The 19,981-nt window shown below is 38.1% G+C and overlaps 1 pseudogene; it reads right to left on the reverse strand.

The window, feature by feature from the left end:
- Nucleotides 1-10,968: 10,968 nt before the first annotated feature.
- Nucleotides 10,969-11,950, reverse strand: LOC123948641 (annotated as a pseudogene).
- Nucleotides 11,951-19,981: the final 8,031 nt, after the last annotated feature.

Raw genomic sequence — 19,981 nt, forward strand, 5'->3', positions numbered from 1 at the left:
TTTTTTCCTGTTTTGTCGAAGATTATTTGACCATAGAGTTGAGGGTCCATATCTGGGCTCTCTACTCTGTTCCACTGGTCTATGTGTCTGTTTTTATGCCAGTACCACACTGTCTTGGTGATCACAGATTTGTAGTAAAGCTTGAAATCAGGTAACGTGATGCCGCCAGTTTTGTTTTTGTTTTTCAACATTTCCTTAGCAATTCGGGGTCTCTTCTGGCTCCATACAAATTTTAGGATTATTTGCTCCAGCTCTTTGAAAAATACTGGTGGAATTTTGATCGGAATGGCATTAAAAGTATAGATTGCTCTAGGCAGTATAGACATTTTTACAAAGTTTATTTTTCCAATCCAAGAGCATGGAATGGTCTTCCATCTTTTTGTGTCTTCTTCAATTTCTTTCATGAGTGTTCTGCAGTTCCTCGAGTACAGATCCTTTACCTCTTTGGTTAGGTTTATTCCCAGGTATCTTATGGTTCTTGGTGCTATAGTAAATGGAATCAATTTTCTAATTTCCCTTTCTGCATTTTCATTGTTAGTGTATAAGAAAGCCACTGATTTCTGTACATTGACTTTGTATCCTGCCACGTTACTGAATTGCTGTATGAGTTCTAGTAGTTTGGGGGTGGATTCTTTTGGATTTTCCATATAAAGGATCATGTCATCTGTGAAGAGAGACAGTTTGACTTCTTCATTGCCAATTTGGATACCTTTAATTTCTTTTTGTTGTCTGACTGCCGTTGCTTAACAGGGTGTTTTTTTATGAGAATGTAATAAAAGTTTCCGGAAACTACTACAAATGAAATGATAATACATGTTGTTAAATCCAATAACATTATAATAGCTGATAAATATATTTTTAATGATTGATTGCTATGTGAATGGCATGGCAGTAATGTGTGTGGTTAGTATTATTTCATTCTTCAAATTGAAGAAACATGATGGTAATAGTAATTATAATGATCATATCAACTAAAATTTACTAGACACTTCTGTGCTAAGTGTTTACAGAAATGTGGCTATTTAATCCTTACTAGTAATATGTGAGATAATTATCACTATTATTTTATAATTTTTCTACACTGTGGGAGATATATATATTTAGAAGAATTTAAAGATCTTGCTCAAGTTGAAGCAGTTAAAAAAGGGTAGAGACAAGATTAGATCAAATTATACTTGTGAAATTTTTCCTGGAAATTTTTAATACTTTCCCTACATTGTTATGTTGTAATACACGTTGAACTAATAATCTTTTGACAAGATCATAAAACTTAATGTCTCTAATGCTATTTCAGACAAGTATACATGAAGCAATTTCATGAACACACACACAGACACACACACACACACACACACACACACACACACACACACAAATTGTATCCCTAAATATTAAAACAACATGGATGCTGCTTTCATTGAAGAGTACTTTTACCCTGGCATCTGATGTGGCTCCATTTCTTCCATTCTCAATGTCCTTTCATGCTTGAGTTCCCAGATTTCTGCACAATGTTGAAAATGACTACCACAATGGTTAAGTGTACTGTATTGGTTTGGAAAATAAGAAAGACAAGATTGGAATCTTGCTTTGGAATCCGCAGCTTTTTTTTTTTTTTTTTCTAATTCCTGGGCACATTTCTTGGCATGTTATACCCTTGCTTTCACATCTATAAAGTGAGAATGATCATATCCATATCCCCTAGGTGTTACAAAAATTGATTGAGAAAACATATACACATACCCACCACATTATGGGGGCACATAAGAACTTTTGCCTAGTTTTGTGACTGTGTATGCAACTAGAAGATTTGAAGAATTGGTATTTTGAGCAAAGTATGCATAAACATTTAACCATGCAATCAGCTCAAGAAGGTTTATCTCCAATTTTACTTCTGAAGAAGCCACTGAGATTCACTTAATCCATAGCAGTTATCCTCAGGAAGGTCTGACCCTGGTCTTCCTTGGACTAAATGACTGATGAATTTTGTCATTTATTAGTCATACTTATGTCGTTCTGTGTGTGGAGTGTATTTACCTTTGATTTGCATACTCCTGATTAGTCTTGATTGTTAAAGGAGATGTCTCTTGGAAAAAGAAAGCACTTGGTCTCAGAGATCTGGGTCTTAACAATTGTGTAATCTGTATAAACCTCAAAGTTTTTATTTGCCAAGTTAGGTTAATGACATTTACCAATATCTATTAGAGAATTGTAAGGATAAAATATTATTATATCTAAAATTTTGAAACTTAATGATTACTACATAGAAAGCACCAATTGTTCAAGATGTTTCAGCACAATTAAAACACTGACCTTAGAGGCTTAGATTGTCTTATTTATGTTTAGGGCTTATGAGATATAATTCCATCTCAAACTGACCTCTTCCTGGTTAAGAAACATTCAATATGAAAGATATGACACCTTCATACATGGACTATTTTGGTAATTCAGTAAGCAATCAGCAATTCTTTTGAAAATATTTCTATTAGACTACAATGTTCCTTCTAGCGTAAAGCCTCAAAATGCTTCATAGAAATCTGGGATTTGAATTAATAATGAACTCTTTTGAAACACTATGGAAAACTGAAAGGGAAAAAATCAGTGAGGTAGGAAAACCAAGAGACTCTGGACTCTAGGAAACAAACCAATGGTTTCAAAGGAGAGGAGTGTGGGAATTGGGCTTATGGAATTGATAAGCACAGTAAGTCTAGTTAGATCCACCACCTCACACAGTTATGTTTTTCTTGTGGTGAAAACTTTTAAGACCTACTCTTTGCAATTTTCCAATAAAAATACAGCGTTATGAACCATCGTCATTAAGTTGTACATAATTACCTTTCCATGGTGTAATATTTGTTTATTTTACAGGTGAAAGTTTCTTCCTTGGACCACCTTCAACATTTCATCCTCACTCTGGCAACCACTCATATTTTTTCTGTATTTGTGAGTTCAGCTTATTGATTGATCTTTTTTTTTAAATCTTTCTTTTTTTAATATTTTATTTATTTGACAGAGAGAAATCACAACCAGGCAGAGAGGCAGGCAGAGAGAGAGGAGGAAGCAGGCTCCCCGCGGAGCCAAGAGCCCAATGTGGGGCTCGATCCCAGGACCCTGGGATCATGATCTAAGCAGAAGGCAGAGACTTTAACCCACTGAGCCACCCATGCATCCCTAATAGATCTTTTTTAAAACTTTCCCCTTTTTAAAAAAATTCATTTAGTCAACCTATAGTGCATCATTTTCAGACGTAGAGTTCTGTAACTCATCAGTTGCATATAACACTTAGTGCTCATCACATCACTTGCCCTCCTTAATGCCCACCCAGTTATCTCATCCTCACCCACCTCTCCTCCAGAAACCTTAATTTGTTTCCTATAGTTAAGAGTCTCCCATGGTTTGACTCCCTCTCTGATTTCTTCCCATTCTTTTTTCCCTTCTTTCCTCTATGATTCTCGGGGCTGCTCTTATATTTCACATTTGAGTGAAACCATATAATTGTCTTTCACTGATTGACTTATTTCACTCAGCATAATATACTGCATTTTCATCCCAATCAATGCAAATGGTGAGATTTTATCCTTGATTCCCCATGTAAATGAGAACAGACGGTATATGTCTTTATATTTGCTGTATTGAGTTTAATGGCCTTAATGATCCAACATTGTTGGTACAAATGGCAATACTCAAGAGAAGAACAATATCTAATATTTATGAGGCCAGACCTTTGAAGCTGTTTAGTTGGAGTTGGACCAGTCAGGATCACCTGACACTCAGGTTTTGTCCTCATTCACACCTGTCAGCAATGTCTGGAGCTTCGTGCTCTGCTCCTCAAGCACCTGGAACATGGACTTCTCCAGCAGCACAGAAACTTTGCCTTTAGTGTGCATCATTGTGCTCTGCACTTGGCTGCTAAAGCAGATTTCTTGGGTATAGTTGATATGGTACCATTTTGCAGATTAAAAAGTTAAAGTTGCACCCTGAAACTAATGTAACATTGTATATCAACTATCATAAATAAAAATTTTAAAAACGTAAAAAAAAAAGTTTTCGTTTTCTTTTTTTCTTTAAGATTTTATTTATTTATTTGACAGACAGAGATCACAAGTAAGCGGAGAGGCAGGCAGAGAGAGGAGAAAGTAGGCTCCCCGCAGAGCAGAGAGCCTGATGTGGGGCTCGATGCCAGGATACTGGGATCATGACCTGAGCTGAATGCAGAGGGTTTAACCCACTGAGCCACCCAGGCACCCTAAGTTTTCCTTTCCTTATGCCACATGCTATTTATTTCTCAATAATAAATATTTGAACAGTTATTCTGTATGAATGATACAAATTGAGTTATCATGGATCACTGGGTATGGTGCACAAGCAGTGTTATCTTGGAACACTGAAAAAATAAAATAGAAAAACAAAGTTAGCAAATACAGTGTTAATCATTTCAAATTTTAGTCATAATCACTGTTTTGGAGTAGTTTTTTTAATTTTTTTTTTTTTTAGATTTTATTTATTTATTTGACAGAGAGAGAGATAACAAGTAGGCAGAGAGGCAGGCAGAGAGAGAGGAGGAAGCAGGCTCCCTGCAGAGCAGAGAGCCGGATGCGGGGCTCGATCCCAGGACCCTGAGATCATGACCTGAGCCGAAGGCAGCGGCTTAATCCACTGAGCCACCCAGGCGCCCTGGAGTAGTTTTTAATACAATATTTATACATCTTCAGTTTATGTGAAATAAATTTCTAATAATAGTTCCTATATTGCCTTTTAATCCATACAAATGATCATTAGATTTAACATCTGTTTTTATTGGCCTTTTTGAGATATACTCCACATTATATACAATTCATGTATTCAAAATAAATCATTTAATGGATTTTAATATAGAAGCCTATGAAACAATCAACACTAGCTAATTTCATAACATCTTTGCTACCCTAAAAACAATTACATAACCATCCATAGGCACTTATGCCTCTCCATCAACATCCCCAGCAGTCCTGGGCAAATATTAATCTACCGCCTCTTTTTTTTTTTTTTTCTTTTCCTAAGAAAGAGCATACATAAGTGTGAACTGGGAGGGGAGAAGGGTGAAGGTGGGAGTGAGTCAGAGGGAGAGAGAAAATCTTAAGCAAACTCAGTGCTGAGTAAAGAGCCAGACCTTGGCCTCCATCCCAAGTTCCTGAGATCATGACCTGAGTCCAAATCAGGAATCAGAGGCTGATGAACTAAGCTACCATGGGGCTATATCATCTACTTCCTTTCACTCTACATTAGCTTTTCTAGACATTTCATATGAATGTAATTCTATAGTCTGATATATTTGATAACCCGTTTCTTTCATTTAGCATAAAGTTCTTGGCATAATTTCATGCACATTGTGGCAAGTAGCAGTATTTTTCTTTATGTTGATGATTAAAATTCCATTTTAGGAATATATAACTTACCCATTCATCAGTTGATAGACATGTAGATTCTTTCCCTATTTCAGCTCTTATGAATAATGATGCTATGAACTTTGGTGTACAAGTTTTTGTGTGCATATGTATTTTATTTCCCTTGGGTAGATGCTAAAGATAAAAATTGCTAGATCATTGTTATTATATGTTTAAACCTTTGAGGAGCTGCCACATTGTTTCCCAAAGAGGTTGCACCATTTCACATTACCCAGCAACTTATGAGAACTCCAATTTCTCCACCTCTTCACTAAAACTTGTATTGTCTGTCTTTTTTGGTTCTAGAAATCCTAGTGAGTGGAAAGTGGTATCTCATTATGGCCAAAGTTTGCATTTCCTGTTACCTAATGATATTCAACATCTCATGTTTTTTTGGCCATTTGTATATATTTGTGGAGATAAATTTATTCAAATATTTTGTCAACTTTTAAGTTGGGTTACTGTCTTATTATTAAGTGATAGATGTTCTTTCTAGAGTCTGAAATCAAGTTCCTTATCAGATACATGATTTGCAATCATTTTCTCCCAATCTCTGGATGGGATTTTCATTTTGTTGATGACATAATTTTCTGTACAAATTTTTTTCATTTTGGTGAAGTCTAAGGCTGCTATTCAAAGTCACTATGGTGTCCAAATTTCAAATAAAATATTTTGAAATCTTCCACTCATGAGACTGAAATTCTTAATGACAGTCACTGTTCAGGACTTTTTCTCTGTTAATATAGGTCACTAGATTTGATAGGCACTTTGGGGGAAAGTGTCTCTGAGATATTATTAAGGCTTTTTTTTTTTTCTTTTTGCTTTCTTTTTTTTGTAATACAATTTGTTTTCTGAGGTAAATTGTACATACAATTTTATTTATTTATATACAGACTTTTTAAGCATATGGTTTGATGAGTTTTGATAAATGCATTTTTAAGAATGTATTTATTTATTTTTCACAATGAGAGTACAAGCAGGAAGAGTGGCAGACTGAGGGAGAAGCAGGCTCCCCACTGAGAAGAGACCCCAATGTAGAACTCTATCCCAGGACCCTGGGATCATGAGCTGAACTGAAGGCAGAGGCTTAAATAATTGACTGAGCCCCCATCCCAGGTGTCCCAAGTTTGGATAAATGTATATAATCACATACCATTAACAAATTCAAAATCTAGAATACTTTCATTCACCCAGAAATTTCTGTCATGTTCCTTTTTCAGTTAATTCCCTCTGATGTAACAATTTGCCTGATTTGTATCACTGTGTTGTAGTGTTGTCTATTCCTTAACTTCATGTAATTCTAATCACAGCATTTACTCATAGTACATGGTACCTTTGTTCTAGAATTTAACATATTGACATGTATATCATTGGTCCACCACTTTTCTTTGCTGAAGATTATTCCATCTATCCTGTCAGACTCTGCCTTGCAGGTGCAGTGCATTTGAATTTAATGTAATTGTTAAATGTCAGGGAATAGTTCATCTTACTGTAGCTTGCTTTTTTGTTCCTCTATACATATTTTTAATTCTTTTATTTATTCTTCTGATCTAATTGAGTAGATGATTTTTTTGAATATTCTATGTTCTCTTCTTCTTAACATACTTTCTTAATCATCGACTCTATTTTTAGAGCAGTTTCAGGTTCACAGGAAAATTGAGCAGAAGGTATGGAGATTTCCTTCATCTCTTCTGTGAAAACATAGGCAGAGGGACAAAATAGTAATTTTTCCAAAGACATACAAATATCCAGGAGGTACAACAAAGGATGCCCAACAACACTCATCATCAGGAAAATGCAAATTAAAGTCAATGAGATACCACTTTATATCTGTTAGAATGGCTATTATCAAAAAGACAAGTGATAAAAATTTTGGTGAAGATGTGGAGTATAGCGATGCCATGTATATTACTGATGGGCATATAAATTGATATAGTCATTATGGAGAGGAGTGCAGATGTTCCTCCAAAAACTGACAGTAGAGCTACCATCCATCAATTCTGCTGTAAGATATACACCCAAAGGATCTGAAATCATGATTGTGAAGGTCTCCCTACATTCCTAGGTTCATGACATCATTAGTCACAGTAGCCAAAGTATGAACAAAACCTCATCCCTGACTGTCGGATTAACAGGAAAAATGTGAGATCTTTATTATTCAGACATTAAAAAGAGGAAAACTCTGTCATTTGCAATAAAAAAAAAATGGAGCTGGATGGAGCTGGAGGCGTTGAAATTAAGTGAAACAAGAAAGTCACAGAAATAGAGATACTGTAGGATCTCAGGTCTACATAGAAATGATATAGTTACCGGTCACCCCGAAACCGCATCCCCCCAGGCAGAAGACAGCAGCACTCTCCAAAGGGTGTGTGGAGGCTCGAGGAATGTGCCGGGGCCCTTCCCTGGGAGCGGGAGACAGGTCTGCGGAGAAAGCAGCCTTCCCGTCCAACAACACTGTAGAGAAAAGGTGCCTCCGCACGCACGGTCTTGCCAGAGAACACAGGTACCTTCAGAAGCGTGTGTGAGGCAAAAGGGACACTGCAGCCATCTCCCCTAGGAGGCCGGTGCGTGCGGCCTGCGTCCTTCCACGAGAACCTCGCTCCAGGGAGACAGACGCCATTTCAGAACGTACGTGAAGCTGCCTCAGCAAAGGGCCCTCCGGAGGAGCGCTAAGATGTCTTCCTGTCAGGAAAGCCGTTTCTGCGCCTGTGGCTGGTGAAGAGAGAACGCCCTTGCAATGTCGGTGGGACAGCATCGGCAAGGTGCGGTGTACTGACCTGGGCCATCCAGGTGTGTGCGGCCTGCGTCCTTGCGCCGGAACCTTGTTCCAGGGGCGCAGCAGTGATGGCAAACGTACTTGAAGAAGCCTAAGCCAAGGGCCCTATGCAAGAAACGCTAAGATGCTTTCCCGTCAGGAAAGCAGTTTCCCCGCATATGGCTCCTGAAGAGGGACCCTCGCTGCGATGCCTGGGTGATAGCATCAGCGAGGTGCGCTGTGCGAACCGATGAGGAGGAATCCTGTCAAGAAGGCATCCTTCCCCTAGCCACCGCCTCCCAGGCCCACGGGAGGGCCAGCCAACGTGCGTGCTGCAGGGCGCGGGAAGGAACACACCCTGGACTCTGAGGAAGCAGTTCCGTGGAACACCCCTCTCAAGGCACGTCTTCCGTCAGGAGGGCGGACCTCTCTCCCAACCTAAGCTTGGAAGCCGGGGAGTGGGCCTTGGGATTAAGGCCCAGGGGCGACACTGGAGTGACAATCGGGGACCTGGAAGCGGGCTCCGTCTGGCAGACGGAAGCGTTGCCAAAGCCTGTGTGAGAGCTCGGGAAGGTGTTTGGCGCCACCCTGTGACCGAGAAACATGAGTGTGGCGAAGGCACCTGTCGGCTCCGACAGCACCGTAGAGAAAAGATGCAGCCACACACGTGGGCTTGCGCGGGAACACAAGTGGGCTGCACAGTGTGTATGGGCAACAGGAAAGCGGAAATCACCTCACCTAGGATGCCGAGGTGCGTGCAGAAGGTTCTGTTCAAGGAATTCACAGAAGCAGAGAGTAAAATGGCGGTTACCAGGGGCCAGGATTTGGGATACATGGAGAGATGTTGCCAAAGGGTACAAGGTTTCAGATACGTAGAATGAATAAGTTCTAGAGATCTTGGGGCGCCTGGGTGGCTCAGTGGGTTAAAGCCTCTGCCTTCCACTCAGGTCATGATCCCAGGGTCCTGGGATGGAGCTGGGACTCTCTGCTCCACAGGGAGCCTGCATCCTCCTCTCTCTCTGCCTGCCTCTCTGCATAGGTGTGATTTCTCTCTGTCAAATAAATAAAATACTTAAAAAATTTTTAAAAAAGTTATAGAGATCTAATATATAGCATGGTCAGTATAGTTAACCATACCATAATGTATAGTTGGAATTACAGAAGATAGATGAAAATTAAATCTTACACACACACATGCACACATACATGCAATAGTAACTATATAGAAAATATAGATGTAATAATTAGATTGTGGTGATATTTTCACATTATATGTATGTTTAAAATCTATTTGTACAACTAAATATATATACAATATTTTATGTCACTTTGCCACCTTTGGGATATTAGAGCAGTCACTAGCTAAAAAGCAAAAAGTACTGAGAACATCGAAAACATGATATTGTATTTTTTTTAAAAAAATAATCTTTGAAAGGAGGAAATGATTGGCATTAATAGTTTCCAAGGTAATTTTTTTTAATTTCTTTTCAGCGTAACATTATTCATTGTTTTTGCACCGCACCCAGTGCTCCATGCGATATGTGCCCTCCCTATTACCCAACACCTACTTCCCCAACCTTCCACCCCCCGCCCCTTCAAAACCCTCAGATTGTTTTTCAGAGTCCATAGTCTCTCATGGTTCATCTCCCTTTCCAGTTTCCCTCAACTCCCTTTTCCTCTCCATCTCCCCATGTCCTCCATGTTATTTGTTATGCTCCACAAATAAGTGAAACCATATGATACTTGACTCTCTCGGCTTGACTTATTTCACTCAGCATAATCTCTTCCAGTCCCGTCCATGTTGCTACAAAAGTTGGGTATTCATCCTTTCTGATGGAGGAATAATACTCCATTGTGTATATGGACCACATCTTCCTTATCCATTCATCCGTTAAAGGGCATCTTGGTTCTTTCCACAGTTTGGCAACCGTGGCCATTGTTGCTATAAACATTGGGGTACAGATGGCCCTTCTTTTCACTACATCTATATCTTTGGGGTAAATACCCAGTAGTGCAATTGCAGGGTCATAGGGAAGCTCTATTTTTAATTTCTTGAGGAATCTCCACATATTTAGTCTTCACAATAGTTTTACTTCTTTCTGCCTTAGAGTTGCAGTATTCTCTTGTTGTAGCTCCTATATTCCAATCATATAAATTAACTGAATCTTTCCAGGCTTTTGTAATACTACATTTAAAAAATCCCATCCATAATGCTTCAATTATCCTGATAGTTAAAGGAAACAATAAGAGAAATTGTTTATGAAATAAGTGACATATAGTTCTTACAATCTTTTTGGCCTTTGGTTCATTCATGTGGAACTTATTAAGATAAACTAATGATATACTGAAAAAAATTTCTAAACCCACAAAGTTAATTCCTTTGTTTTAAATGTGTTCAAGTGAAAGCAGAACACCTTATTTGAAGTTTACTCTAGAGAGAATTACAAATCATAGACTACAGGCCATTCTTCATTTATGGATGCTCACTGTTTGACCAGTTGTGATTGTATAAATATCTTTCTCCTTATCAAACCAGAGTGTAGACTGAAATGTGAGGAGTATTTCATAATCAGCAATGTCAGAACTGAGTTCTCATGAAAAACTAGAGTAAAGTAAAGTGAAAAGTAAGAAACAGGCTGTTGATATGAGGGAAGCTCCTAGTTTGAGGGCAGAAGTACAGAAAAAAGTAAGGAAATCAGGTGCATTGTAATAGAGTGCATTGGTCAAGTGAGAATACACACCATTGCATTTAATATCTATACAGATTATGGAATAAAAAAAAAAAACCTCAATTTATCTCTTGCTTTCTGAGGTAGTTGTGATGTGCCATAGGTATCTCATGACATTTTTCACTTCTGCATTCGTTGGTGTGTAGATAAACGGGTTGAGAAAAGGGGTCCCAATAGTATAAAATAGAACCACCATCTTGTCCATGGGGAAAGAATTTGGGGGCGTGTGTATATATGAATGTACATGGACCAAAGAATAAGATTACTACAATGATGTGAGAAATGCAAGTAGAGAGATTTTTTTTCCTCCCTTCTCAACTGTGATTTCTCAGGGAATGCAAGATGACAATGTATGAGATCATCAGAATCACAAAACTGCTTGAGCAAATGGCCCCACTATTAGACACCAACAGTAGGTTGATCATATGGTTGTCCATACAAGCAAGTTTCAGCAAGGGTTGCAAATCACAGCAGTAATGATCAATCAAATTGGGTCCACAGAAAGGCAGTCTCAAGGCCAGGATAATCTGGGATATAGAATGGATATAATACCCTATCCATGCAAGAATGATAAGGACAGTGTAGACCTGTCGTCTCATGATGGTTGGATAATGTAAGGGCTTACAGATGGCCACATAACAATCAGCAGCCATGAAGATGAGCACAACGATCTCCATACAGCCAAATAAATGTAGGGCAAAGACTTGAATCATGCACTCATGGTAGGTTATGATTCTTTTTGCAGAGAGTGAATCCACAATTAGTCTGGGGACTATGGAAGTTGAGAAACAGGAATCAGCAAGGGACAAATAAAATAGGAAAATGTACATGGGGTTCCCAAGTGTCCTGCTGGACTTGATGGTCACAATAATGTACAAATTCCCTACCATGGTTCCCACATAGAAAATGAAGAAGATTACAGATACCATTTTCTGTCTCATGGGATTTTGGGTCAATCCTAACAGAATGAACTCAGTTACACTGTTATTTTGTTGCAGTATTTTAGGCAAAGTGGAGAAATGGAAGATTAGAAATAATCTACACATATAAAGTATTATGAAATGACGACTCTGTTTGGAGATCAAATCCCTATGACCATGGATATGTCAATTACCAGTGTGTAATCCCTTACCTTCTGCGTTGTTTTCTTCTGAATAAGGTGGGAATCATAATATTTGCTCACAATATATTCACCAGAGTGCTTATGGAAACAATGAAATATACCAATAATAAAAGAGCATGTGATTCCTCAGGCATAATAAACATTAACTTAGGGGATTGGTCTGAGATGGCATCTTTCTGAAGTGAATGTCTTTAGTTTACAGCAAGGACCTATTAGGACAGGATAAATGGAGAAAATTCATGCATGATTTGCCTAATGTTCTTTCATACTATTTGAGCTTCGTAGTTCAGTTCTGAAGTATCTTCTAGTAAGTATTCTGAACAATCAAGGAATGATGTAGAACTTTTGAGAGTGTTTTCCATAATGACACCTAAAAGAGAGATAGACATGAGAGAGAAAGGGAGAGAACAAGAGAGAAACAAACAATATTTTAGCTGTGAACATTCAGTCATTTGGTCCAGTCCATCATGAAATTCATTTCAATCTGTCAGCTTGACTGTTTATTTCCTGTACTTTAACACACAATAATTTCTAGTTGTTTAGAGTTTTAAAATCAGTTTCTATCATAAACTTTTTACATTTTTATATTGTATTATGTTGTCCAAAGTTACATTCTTCACATTGCTAATATTTTAGTGGGTCTTTCAGGATATATTTTTTAAGACACAAAGAGTAACTGAGACTATAATCAATGATAGAGAACATTTGGCATGAATCAAAATAGGTTTTTTTTAATTACATGTTATTTTTAGTATCAGGGATTTAGAAAATGAGCTAAGAAACCTTCAAGTCATAGCTGAATCTTTTCAACAGAATTCCTGGAATCTATTTCCTGTAGTATCCCATATCCTGGCTTCAGTAAGAGAAGATAGAAACAAGAAGGGAATGGTCGAGTTTCATTCTTCTACATATCGCTGTCCAGTTTTCCCAGCACCATTTATTGAAGAGACTGTCTTTTTTACATTGAATATTTTTTCCTGTTTTGTCGAAGATTATTTGACCATAGAGTTGAGGGTCCATACCTGGGCTCTCCACTCTGTTCCACTGGTCTATGTGTCTGTTTTTATGCCAGTACCACGCTGTCTTGGTGATCACAGCTTTGTAGTAAAGCTTGAAATCGGGTAATGTGATGCCGCCAGTTTTGCTTTTGTTTTTCAACATTTCCTTAGCAATTCGGGGTCTCTTCTGGCTCCATACAAATTTTAGGATTATTTGCTCCAGCTCTTTGAAAAATATCGGTGGAATTTTGATCAGAATGACATTAAAAGTATAGATTGCTCTAGGCAGTATAGACATTTTAACAATGTTTATTCTTCCAATCCAAGAGCATGGAACAGTCTTCCATCTTTTTGTGTCTTCTTCAATTTCTTTCATGAGTGTTCTGTAGTTCCTCGAGTATAGGTCCTTTACTTCTTTGGTTAGGTTTATGCCCAGGTATCTTATGGTTCTTGGTGCTATAGTAAATGGAATCGATTCTCTAATTTCCCTTTCTGTATTTTCATTGTTGGTGTATAAGAAAGCCACTGATTTCTGTACATTGACTTTGTATCCTGCCACGTTACTGAATTGCTGTATGAGTTCTAGTAGTTTGGGGGTGGAGTCTTTGGGGTTTTCCATATAAAGAATCATGTCATCTGCGAAGAGAGAGAGTTTGACTTCTTCCTTGCCAATTTGGATACATTTTATTTCTCTTTGTTGTCTGATTGCCGTTGCTAGAACTTCTAATACTATGTTGAACAAGAGTGGTGAGAGTGGGCATCCTTGTCGTGTTCCTGATCTCAACGGGAAGGCTGCAAGCTTTTTCCCATTGAAGATGATATTTGCTGTGGGTCTTTCATAGATAGATTTTATGAAGTTCAGGAATGTTCCCTCTATCCCTATACTTTGAAGCGTTTTCATCAGGAACGGATGCTGGATTTTGTCAAATGCTTTTTCTGCAGCAATTGAGAGGACCATGTGGTTCTTCTCTCTTCTCTTATTGATGTGTTCTATCACACTGATTGATTTGCGAATGTTGAACCAACCTTGCAACCCAGGGATGAATCCCACCTGGTCATGGTGGATAATCTTTTGAATGTGCTGCTGGATCCTGTTTGCTAGGATCTTGTTGAGAATCTTTGCATCCATATTCATCAGTGATATTGGTCTGAAATTCTCCTTTTTGGTAGGGTCTTTGCCATTCTCTTACACCGAACACAAAGATAAACTCGAAATGGATAAAAGACCTCAACATGAGACAGGAATCTATCAGAATCCTAGAGGAGAACATAGGCAGTAACCTCTTCGATATCAGCCACAGCAACTTATTTCAAGATATGTCTCCAAAGGCCAAGGAAACAAAAGCAAAAATGAACTTTTGGGACTTCATCAAGATCAAAAGCTTCTGCACAGCAAAGGAAACAGTCAACAAAACAAAGAGGCAACCCACGGAATGGGAGAAGATATTTGCAAATGACAGTACAGACAAAAGGTTGATATCCAGGATCTATAAAGAACTTCTCAAACTCAACACACACAAAACAGATAATCATATCAAAAAATGGGCAGAAGATATGAACAGACACTTCTCCAACGAAGACATACAAATGGCTATCAGACACATGAAAAAATGTTCATCATCACTAGCCATCAGGGAGATTCAAATTAAAACAACATTGAGATACCACCTAACACCAGTTAGAATGGCCAAAATTAGCAAGACAGGAAACAACGTGTGTTGGAGAGGATGTGGAGAAAGGGGAACCCTCTTACACTGTTGGTGGGAATGCAAGTTAGTGCAGCCACTTTGGAGAACAGTGTGGAGATTCCTGAAGAAATTAAGAATAGAGCTTCCCTATGACCCTGCAATTGCACTGCTGGGTATTTACCCCAAAGATACAGATGTAGTGAAAAGAAGGGCCATTTGTACCCCAATGTTTATCGCAGCAATGGCTACGGTTGCCAAACTGTGGAAAGAACCAAGATGCCCTTCAACAGATGAATGGATAAGGAAGATGTGGTCCATATACACAATGGAGTATTATGCCTCCATCAGAAAGGACGAATACCCAACTTTTGTAGCAACATGGACGGGACTGGAAGAAATTATGCTGAGTGAAATAAGTCAAGCAGAGAGAGTCAAGTATCATATGGTCTCACTTATTTGTGGAGCATAACAAATAACATGGAGGACATGGGGAGATGGAGAGGAGAGGGAGTTGAGGGAAACTGGAAGGGGAGATGAACCATGAGAGACTATGGACTCTGAAAAACAACCAGAGGGTTATGAAGGGGCGGCAGGGGGGTGGGGTGGGGTGGGAGGTTGAGGAACCAGGTGGTGGGTAATAGGGAGGGCACGTACTGCATGGAGCACTGGGTGTGATGCCAAAACAATGAACACTGTTATGCTGTGAATAAACAAATAAAAATAAATATTAAAAAAAAGAAACAAGAAGGGAACTAATATTTATTTATATATATGAAACATTTGGAATAAACCTTCACCATCCTATTTACATATATTTTCCAAATGGTACCACAATAAAAATCTTATTTTATTTAAGTATATTTACATCATGTATTACAGAGAAAAGCACAATTTTATCAAATATAAATGGATTTCAGAGGTCAATCTTTTAAAACACAAAGAATAGCATGCCTGGATGTCTCAGTCATTTGTGTCCCACTCTTGATTTCCACTCAGGTTGTGATCTCAGGATTATGTATTTGAGTCCACCGCTGGGCTCCATGCTGGGCATGGAAGCAGCTTAAGATTCTACCTCACCCTCTCCCTCTGCTTCTTTCCCTGTTCAGGATCTATCTCTCTTTGTCTCAAAATAAATTGACAAAATCTTAAAAATAAATGCAAATGAAAATGGACCAAAGAGGTGATTACAAAAAGAAAATTTCCTTATAAACATAGTTTGAAAAGATTATCAATTTCATTCACAGAAAAATATATTCAATTTAAATTCCAATTCTATATCCTTTCACCTATCGTATTAATAAAGTGATCTTTTTGATACATGTATTTTAACAAACACAGATGAAAATGATGTAGGAAACAATTGATCCCACACATTCTTGGTAGGAGTTTAAGGGGATGCAATCTCTCAGGGAGTGATTTTCAGCATTGATACTTCAATGTCACATAGACACAGGTCTGGCATTTCCATATGCTGCAAGTAATCTCACTCAGAGGCACAAAGACAATCACAGCAGTCCTCTCCTTGTTGGCAAATGGTCAGAGACCACTTCAATGCCCATAAGAAGGAAGCTTAATGAATCAGGGATGGTATTTTATGTGATCATTAAAAAATGTAGTGGGTATATATGCAAAGCTTTCTAAAATATGCTGAAAAGTGATAGAGTTCTGAATTGTATGCTGAGGATGGTAATATTTTGATTACCTACAGAATAATATATTTCATACATACACACACATGGACTCATATCCATTCATTTTATTTAAGAGAGAATGGGGACAGCATAATAATTGTATCATCTGGGTATGGAAATTGCATTCTTGGAATCAAAGCTAGGTGGATTAATTACTTTTTAAAATACCCCCTTTGGTTGTTGAAAATACATCATAATGGTGCTGCATTAAAAATAAAGCTTTTAAATACCTTCTCTTAGTAGATGGTTTATTAATCATGTTGGTATATTAGTGGTTCTTAACAACTGTCTTCTGACATAGGCTGCAGGGACAGCAAGATTCCTAGGACCAGAGAGGGTGATTCACTGTAGAGACAGTTCTGGACTCACAGCTCTTAACCACATCATGTCCCAACCACACTGCCATTCACTATTATTTCCCTGCACTCTTAGGAGTTTTTCAGATTTGCTCTTTGTCCAACTCTTCAGCAAACAGGAGTGAAAACGTGACTGTGGTTTCTAACAGTTAAATATTATAAAAAGGTATCTTTGTTTCTATCCACCCATCTAATTATTGATATATGCTGTATTTATCATCCACCTATCCATCTTCCTATAAACCATCTATCATCATCTATCTATCATCCTTATCCATCCACACCTATTGATCTATCTATATAATAGAGATACGGACTGAGACATTTGTGTAGTTCACACAATAACAGATATAAGAGAGGCTTACATTCAAAGGAAGCAACATAAGAGAGACAATTTTTATCTGTTTACTGCTAAATTTATCATCCAGAAAGAAAGTATATATTTATTAATAAGTATTAATAAAGGGAATCAAAGATGTAGGAGAATTTCCTGTTGATACAATCCAATAGTTTTCAGTCCCATCCAATACTCACTTACCACTGAAAAGGGAAGCTGCTCCATCCCAAGTAAAATCATTATCTCCATGGAGCACTTCCTTGGACACTCAAATAGATATTATTTCTCTTTGCTTATCTCTCCACCAGGAGCTGCTGTGCATTTCTATCATTTGGTGTTCTCAGTTTCCATTGTAATCTATGTCTAGAAAATTCCCTAAACTTTCTATCCTTCCACAAATGGCTTTTATGTGTCAGATGCACCCTGTGGCATTGATCAGATTAATTTTCTGTGAGTTATATGTGCAGCTATGTTAATGCCTAACACAAATCTTAGCAGCTTTGATAGGAGTTTACTTGAAGGTTTTGCTGTTCAGTTCTCCATTCTTCTCAAGGTAATTTGGCTACTCTGCTCAAATGAGAATTAAAAAAAATAAACTGTTTCTAAAATTCTATCTAATCTCATTTGATGTCGGTGAAGCTCCGGTTCACACCTCCATGACTAAAGAAGTTGATCCTGGATTCATCCCACACTTTCTGAAATCAAATCTCACATGGAATGTTGACTGGGAAATGCTCCCCTCTTTTCCTTTCCTGCCATGGTATTTAAACATGAGTGATGCAAAATATTGGAGTCTGGGGAAGGTAATTCCCTGAAATCTCCATTCCTTTTTTGTTATTGTTGTTGTTCCTTTTTTGCCCCCTCCATTCTACAAAGAACTTCTCAAACTCAACACACACAAAATAGATAATCATATCAAAAAATGGGCATAAGATATGAACAGACACTTCTCTAATAAAGACATACAAATGGTTATCAGAAACATGAAAAAATGTTCATCATCACTAGCCATCAGGGAAAACTACATTGGGATACCACTTTACACCAGTTAGAATGGCCAAAATTAGCAAGACAGGAAACAACACGTGTTGGAGAGGATGTGGAGAAAGGGGAACCCTCTTACACTGTTAGTGGGAATGCAAGTTGGTGCAGCCACTTTGGAGAACACTGTAGATATTCCTCAAGAAATTAAAAATAGAGCACTACTGGGTATTTACCCCAAAGATACAGATGGAGTGAAAATAAGGGCCATCTGTACCCCAATGTTTACAGCAGCAATGGCCATGGTCGCCAAACTGTGGAAAGAACCAAGATGTCCTTCAACGGATGAATGAATAAGGAAGATGTGGTCCATATACATGATGGAGTATTATGCCTCCATCAGAAAGGATGAATACCCAACTTTTGTAGCAACATGGACAGGACTAGAAGAGATTATGCTGAGTGAAATAAGTCAAGTAGAGAGAGGAAATCATCATATGGTTTCACTTATTTGTGGAGCATAACAAATAACATGGAGGACACGGGGAGATGGAGAGGAAAAAGGAGTTGAGGGAAATTGGAAGGGGAGGTGAACCATGAGAGACTATGGACTCTGAAAAACAACCTGAGGGTTTTGAAGGGGTAGGGGGTGGAAGGTTGGGGGAACCAGGTGGTGGGTATTAAGGAGGGCACGTATTGCTTGGGTGTGGTGCAAAAACAATGAATACTGTTATGCTGAAAAGAAATAAAAGGGGGGAAAAAAAGAATCCTGAGCTAGAAGTAGTAAAGAACTTAAGTCTCAACATGTATTAATAGGTTATGGGAAAAAGGTGATCTCTTCTTGGAATTAAAAATGATTATTTGGGTCATAAAGGACTTCTTTTGGCTAGAATAAAATGAATAAATAAATAAGAACAGTGATTACGTAGTGCTCTGGTGGCCAGGGCATGGTTCTTCATACCATTTACCAAGAAAATGAATAGAATTTCGTAAGTAAATGGCTGATTCTAGGTCTGGGGCAGGGAATGTAAAAGATGAACTAGAGCACCTTGGAGTAATGGAAGGTAAGGAAGTGCTAACACACACACACACACACACACCCTCTCTCTGATGAGACTATGGCAAAGGGACCCAAGAGCAATGGGAAGAGCCCCTGTTGACAAAAGCTGGAAAAAATTGAGGAATCAAAAAATGTGACACTGAATTGAAATATAACTCTTAGTTTAAATAATCCACAAGTTCATAATGATATTAAACACTTAAATAAGTAAGTAATCAATAGTGGAAAATAGACAAATCTCCCATAATGAAAGAATCTGTATGATACTGGAGTTACTCTGCTCTCAAAGGATTGTAGGCTAATTCTCAGTCTCTTATTTGTAGAGTGTACAAAAATGAGTTCCATCCAAAAGGCTTACTGTGGAGTGGGATGGAAGCAGTAATTTTAGAAAGGAGAAATGTGGAAAACACTACTTTAATGATTCACATTGAAAGTATGTACCCACTGGCATGATCTGATGTAAATGGAACTTGGCCTCTGTGATCTTTCTCCTAGTAACCCTTAACCCCTGTCCAATCGAGTAAAATATCAAACAAATCCCAAGTGAAGGTTTTTATATAAAATGTCTCACTAGTTCTGCTCAAAACAGTCAAGTTCATCAAAAACAAAAACAGTTGTGCAGTTATTGTGATGGGCACTGCGTTAGCTGTAGAAAAATAGAATCATTATTTTACACACCTGAAAGTAATAAAATGCTCTATGTTAATTGCACTTGAAATAAATAAGAGGATATCTAGAGAAACTCAATGCCTGGAGGTGCTGAAGAAGATATGTCAACTGAATTTAATGTGGTATGCTGGATGAGATTCTGGAGAAGAAAAATGCCATTAGTGAAAGTAATCT

The sequence above is a fragment of the Meles meles genome, chromosome 8 (genome assembly GCF_922984935.1).
Source record: "Meles meles chromosome 8, mMelMel3.1 paternal haplotype, whole genome shotgun sequence".
NCBI lineage: Eukaryota > Metazoa > Chordata > Mammalia > Carnivora > Mustelidae > Meles > Meles meles.